Here is a 6,334-nt window from a genome sequence, read left to right on the forward strand (position 1 = left end):
TTCATCTACCTCAGCATCCAATTCTTCTACAATTCCCATGGATTCCTCATCACTATACTCCCCAAGTTCTTGTACGAGCAAGTTCAAATCCTTTGAAGATTCTACATGAGCAATAGTCATAAATGATGCGTAGTTTCCTTCTTCATCATAGCTGCCCTCCGAATCTGGGTCGGAAGACTCCGAATCACTGAAAGTTGTGGCATATGCCTTGCCCTTCATTCTCAAATAATTAGGACATTCTCTCTTGACATGACCATGTCCATTGCACTCGAAGCAAGTGATTCCTTGAGTGGATTGAGAGTCCTTTCCATCTTTCTTCCTAAATTCCTTCCTATCACCCTTGGGAGATGAAAACTTTCCTCTGTTGAAAGGCTTTCCACTGTTGTTCATCTTTAGAAATTTTCGAAAGTTCTTTGCAAGGAAAACTACTTCCTTCTCCACATCATCCTCTTCAAAGGGGTTGTCCATCCTCTCGGTGGTGGTTTTAAGAGCAAGGGATTTGCTCGATTTATGAGAAGGCAGTTCTAGCTCATATGTTTGAAGAGATCCAATTAGATCTTGGATTTTGATCTCATCCAAGTCTTTACTCTCTTCTATAGCTGTAACTTTTGCTCAGAAACTCTCCGGTAAAGATCTCAAAATTTTTCTCACCACCTTAGAGTCTTCAATTTTCTCTCCAAGATTGAGTTTGGCAATTACAATCTCATTGAGCTTTCCATAGAAAGAATCGAAAGCCTCATCATCTCCCATCTTAAGTTCTTCAAATCTGGTGGTAAGCATTTGTAGCTTCATATCCTTGACTTTCTTGGTACCCTCGTAAGTCGTTTCAAGGATCGTCCAAGCTACCTTAGCTGTCTCCATGTGCGATATCCTGTGAAACTCATCAGGGGACACACCACAAAATATAGCATTAATGGCCTTACTATTCGCATTAGCTAATGCAAGAGCTGCCTTGTCCCATTCGAACTTGGCAGTAGTGGGTTTAACATACCCATTCTCTACGGAATCCCACACAAACTCATCTATAGCACATAAGAAAGCCCTCATTCGGACCTTCCAAAAAGCATAGTTGCCTCCATCAAAGAATGGTGGGGCATTAAGAGATTGTGACCGGTCCATCACAAAGGGTCAAGGATCACACTCCGGTATTTAAACCACAGTGAGTGTACCTGCTCTGATACCAATTGAAAGCTCGAAATGTGTGAAAACACAAGAGCTTGTTTAGACCCCAAAATCAAATTACGGCTTAATTAATTTTACACTAACTTAATACTAAGTGCAGAATAGTGTAAACGCAAGCAAACAAGCAAGAGAGCTACTCTAATTCATATTTAAAGAAACGAAGCAGTAAAATGAAATGAACAAGAGTAGGGAAGAGAGATGCAAACACAGATAACACTGAGACTTGTTATCGAAGAGGAAACTGAAGAACTCGACGAAAAACCTCTCTGCCGCCCTCCAAGCTGTAATCGATCCATTAGAGAAGAAGTTGGAGTACACAAATAACAAAAAGCCCTCCAAGCCTAGTCTACCCCATGTACTTGAGCCCTCCAAGCTCCTGCTACCAATTGACTTCGCCGAGCCTTGTCTTCTTTAGTTCTCCGGATCCCGCAACAAGCTCCATGTTGCATCTGCCATCCTTGGCTTCTTCCAATGTTTCCCAGCAGCACCAAAACCTTACTAGACACTCTCAAAAGGTGTGGTAAGTGTTTGGGCTATTGACCTCTCAATGGTATGGAAATGGAGAGGTAGGAGATGAGGAAATTCCACAAACAAAATGTGTAGAGAATTGTTGGTATAACAATTTCTAACTCTCAAGTGTTTTTGCTAGGGTTTTCTCTTAGAAGTTCTTACTAACATTTGTGGGTAATATGGGTATATATAATGAGGGTACAAAAGTGTGTATCAGGCAGTATAGACTAGCAGAACAGAATGTCTCGTGGGAAGGCCTTACCCGCGAGATACTCGCGAGACACAGCTGTCTCCATCTGTTCAGACTCTTCTCATTCAAGTCATGTGCAGGGCACATGCATCTTTTCGCAGGGATGCTTAGTCACGAGGTACCCGCAAAAACCTTCCTTGCTTTAATAGTTTGAGTCTTCACACTCTCTCTCACAACAGATACAGGGTACAAACGATTGAATATAATTACAATCAAATTTGGCACGAAATAAATGCCAACAAAATACATATTTGTAAATCGCAACTTTACAGAGCTTCATAAGGTTTTCTTTTTGAAATCCTAGCCTTCTCCTACAGGAAAAAGAGTTCTTGCTGCGTTTCTTGTACGCCTTTGGGTTTTGTAACCAAGCAAAGTCTCTTGCACCAACATTGAAGATCTTATTGGTGTTTCTATGTAAAGCTACCGCAAATCAACCACAACAATCAAAGGGTTGCTGTGGAGTTAGTCACATATTTAGATTCGTGCAAAAGAGTAAATTGCATACTGGGAGTCGCGCAATTGTCACGGATTGCTAAAGGGGGAGATTGTTAGGGACATATTTTTATGTAATTGACATATTCTTTGACAAAATGCACTTTACTTTTATTTGTGTAAATCTAAGTAGGTTCAAGATAATCATTACAAGTGGTTAAATTGAAGACATGAAGATTACTCAAGAACTGCTCAAGAAAAGTGCAATCTGTAGGTCTCAATACCTCCTCGACAGAAGCTCAATCTGTCGAGATTCATTAAAGCTCGATAGATGTCTCGATCTATCGAGCTTACGGGATTTAGATTATAGCCAGCAACGTTTTTATTCTAAAAGGCTATTTGTTTATGGGTTTTGTATAATCTTTATAGGACTAGGAAAACCCAAGGTTTGTGGGTTTGTTTAATCCTTATTGGACTAGGAAAGCCCAAGGTTTGTGTAAACCTATTTGGAATAGGAGAGCCCATTAAGCTCATATTTAAAGGAGGTGGAAAAAGAAAAACCCTAACCCTAGAGAGATTCATCAGGTTTTCTTTTTGAAACCCTAGCCTTCTCCTACAGAAGAAAGAGTTCTTGCTGCGTTTCTTGTATGCCTTTGGGTTCTGTAACCAAGCAAAGTCTCTTGCACCAACATTGAAGATCTTATTGGTGTTTCTATGTGAAGCTACCGCAAATCAACTACAACAATCAAAGGGTTGTTCTGGAGTTAGTCACGTACTTGAATTCGTGCAAAGGAGTAAGCTGCATACTGGGATTCACGCAATTGGTTAGTTACGTACTTGGGAGCCGTGCATCAAAAGGAGAAATTGTTACTACAGAACAAGTCCAACTGGGTATTGGGGTAAGGGTTCAACTGTGGGTTGGTATAAAGTATTGGAATTCCTTTACTTGTAACCGCTTGTTTTGATAATAGTGGATTATTGGGAGTGGTGACCTTAAAATCACCCGATGGGGTTTTTGCCGTGTTGGTTTTCCCCATTCGTAAACAAATCATCATGTCAAATTTATTTGGTTTGCTAACATTACAAATTAAAGTTCTAATAAATTAGTTCCTAATTTCTTAGAGCCTAACACTTTGATTGAGTGTTCTTAATTTTGGTTTGAAGATTTTTTTGGTTGAATGTCCTTAATCATTAAAGAACCTAATTTTTAGATTTTCTTTTTATATTTTGAGAGGAGATAGACATAAACTAACAAAAAAAAAAAAAAAACATATTTACCAATGTTTTTAGCGGAGGTAAACGAGAGACAAACGAAATTTATTTCAATTGAATTAAAAGATATTTTTTGAATTATGTGAAGAAAAAGTTATTTCAGGTCAAATCACAAATAGTTTTACTACAATTTTCACTTTTTTTTCTTTTTTTTTACTCGTGTGTGCATGCATCTTCATTTGGTGTATGTACTGTCATCTATTGAAAATTGATGAGAAAAATAATAGTTATTCTGTTTTTATTTAATAGAAAAGCAATGGTTTCTGTCATATAGCACATTGAAAAATTATTACGGGATTTACTTTCAACACATGCCAGCAACAAGTTGAAATTTTTATTAGATCAAGCCTAGCATTGCTCAAGAATAAATAAATAAATAAAAGGCAAAACAGGTTTGGAAACTAGTTAAATTCTTTGATAACATGCTTAGTAAATAGGAAATGTCACATCAGTCTTTGAAAAATGAATTTCCTTTATAAACTTTAATAATACGAAAGGGAGGATATGCAGTATGCTCAAGGAAAGTGACTACTGCAACATATCGAAATGAAAGAAAATAATGTGTATAACATAAAGAGAACATGATCTAATTTTTTTTACGACATTTATTAAGATTTAATTGCCTTTAACTGAATCTTCATATCGCATTTTTGTTACTACGCTCCCGATGAGCTTTCTCATTCGTCACATCATTGGCCACATTATTGTTATTATTTTTTACTTTTAATTTTTTGAAAATATAAAATATATATAAATATATTGGCTTTACAAATTCATCTTAGGAAGTTTTAACTTTACATATTCATTTGCTTTAATTTTGATGTTATAACTAAATAATAAATCAATGAAAAATGAAAATAAAAATATTGTCTATACATAAACATCTTGGGCGGTTTAATTTTAATAGGTTTTTTTTTAGGGGGTTTAATTTTAATAGTTGATAGACACATTCAAATACATAGTCAACATTGTATTTTGATATAAATTCAAAATCTCACTTCCAAAATAACCAATTAAGTATTATGTCAAAAAAAAAAAAAAAATCAAACAAAAGCTAAAAGAGGGAGAGAGAAGGCTTGTGAGTTGTGACGGAAAAATTAAAAAATCAAACACACTACCAAATTGTATTAACCCAAAATAGTATTATATATAGTTAGAATGATTCATCAACCTAAGGTAAAGTTGCAAAAAAGAATATATATATATATATATATATATAGAGAGAGAGAGAGAGAGAGAGAGAGAGAGAGAGAGAGAGAGAGAGAGAGAGATCACATTTTTCAAAAGAGAAATAGAAAATAACATGAGAAAAAGAAGCATCAAATAAATAATAAAGTTATAAGTCAAACACCAAATTATTCAAGCCATGATATATAATAGAATAACATTATTTTCTTGTAAATTATATTTATATGCAATAAAATAACATTTGACAATTATAGGAAAGAAAAAAAAAGGATAATAACTTAAAAACACAAAACCAAATTGCAACCAAAAGTAAAATTCTAAAGAACACATAAATACATCAATCCAAAGTAGAGATACAAAAATAAAAATTTCACACAAAAAAAAAAAATGAGAGAGAGAGAGTAATAACTTTTTTCATTTAAAAATTATGTATAGAATGGGACAAAGAATGTCATATATATAGTAATAGAATGAGAATAAGAAGAGTCAAAATAAAAGGAAGAGGAAGAGATAGATGAAGAGTGACATTAAGGTTAAGAGTAGTAGAGAGATGAAAAGGTAAAAGAAAAGTTATGGTTGGAAGTAGTGGAGAGAAGTGAGAAATTGGTAAATGATGTGGCCGCTAATGTGGCTCAATAGAAGCGTAACAATAATAAATGCTACGTTTTAAATTTTAGATATATATAGATTTGTAAGCTCCTTTTTCAGCAGATCTAGAAGGATTCCAAACTATTACATGTTCCAATAATTCAATCAAGTGTATTGAAATATCGGAACATGGAATGGTTTCAAACCCCTATGAGTGGAGATAAAGCTCCAAAAAGAAGAGGTTAACATGGATAATACAGAGTTATTTTTTCAAATTACACTTGCAACACAAAATAAATTTCCTAAACACTAACTACAAAGGCAATAATAAATTGTCTCGGGAGATTGTCATTTAATAACTCTCATCATGTATGGCTAAACAAAGCTCTATATGGCAAGATCAAGATTAAGAAATTTGGCCATGTGTGTGACGTAAAACTCAGCTATAATTCTCCATGGATACATTTACAATCTTATTTCCAACCCTTTTTCTTTCTTCTTCTTCTTCTTTTTTTTTTTTTTTTTGTGTGTGTGTGTGTGTGTGTGTGTGTGTGTGTGTGTGTGTTGTGTTGTGCTACATTCTTCCCCATAAAAGAATTTCGTCCCCGAAATTAGACCTATAGATAAATGTCTTAAATCAAGACCGAGCAACCATTGACATCATTAACTTTTTTTGCATAAACCCTTAAACTCAAAGAATCATAAAATACTACAACCGATTATAACACGAAGAAAGCTTATTTGTCATAGAGGTGTGTCTTCAGCTATGCCTTAAAGTTTCAAACATGAATATGGAGTTCAAAATGAAAAGGCTCATATTCAAAATGGGGTTTAAGGCTAATTATTCTTGAAACTAAGAGTATAGTCGTAGTCCATTTGATCCTTGAAAAGATAATTTTGATTTAAACTAGT

The sequence above is a fragment of the Quercus robur genome, chromosome 11, assembly GCF_932294415.1.
Source record: "Quercus robur chromosome 11, dhQueRobu3.1, whole genome shotgun sequence".
NCBI classification, from domain to species: domain Eukaryota; kingdom Viridiplantae; phylum Streptophyta; class Magnoliopsida; order Fagales; family Fagaceae; genus Quercus; species Quercus robur.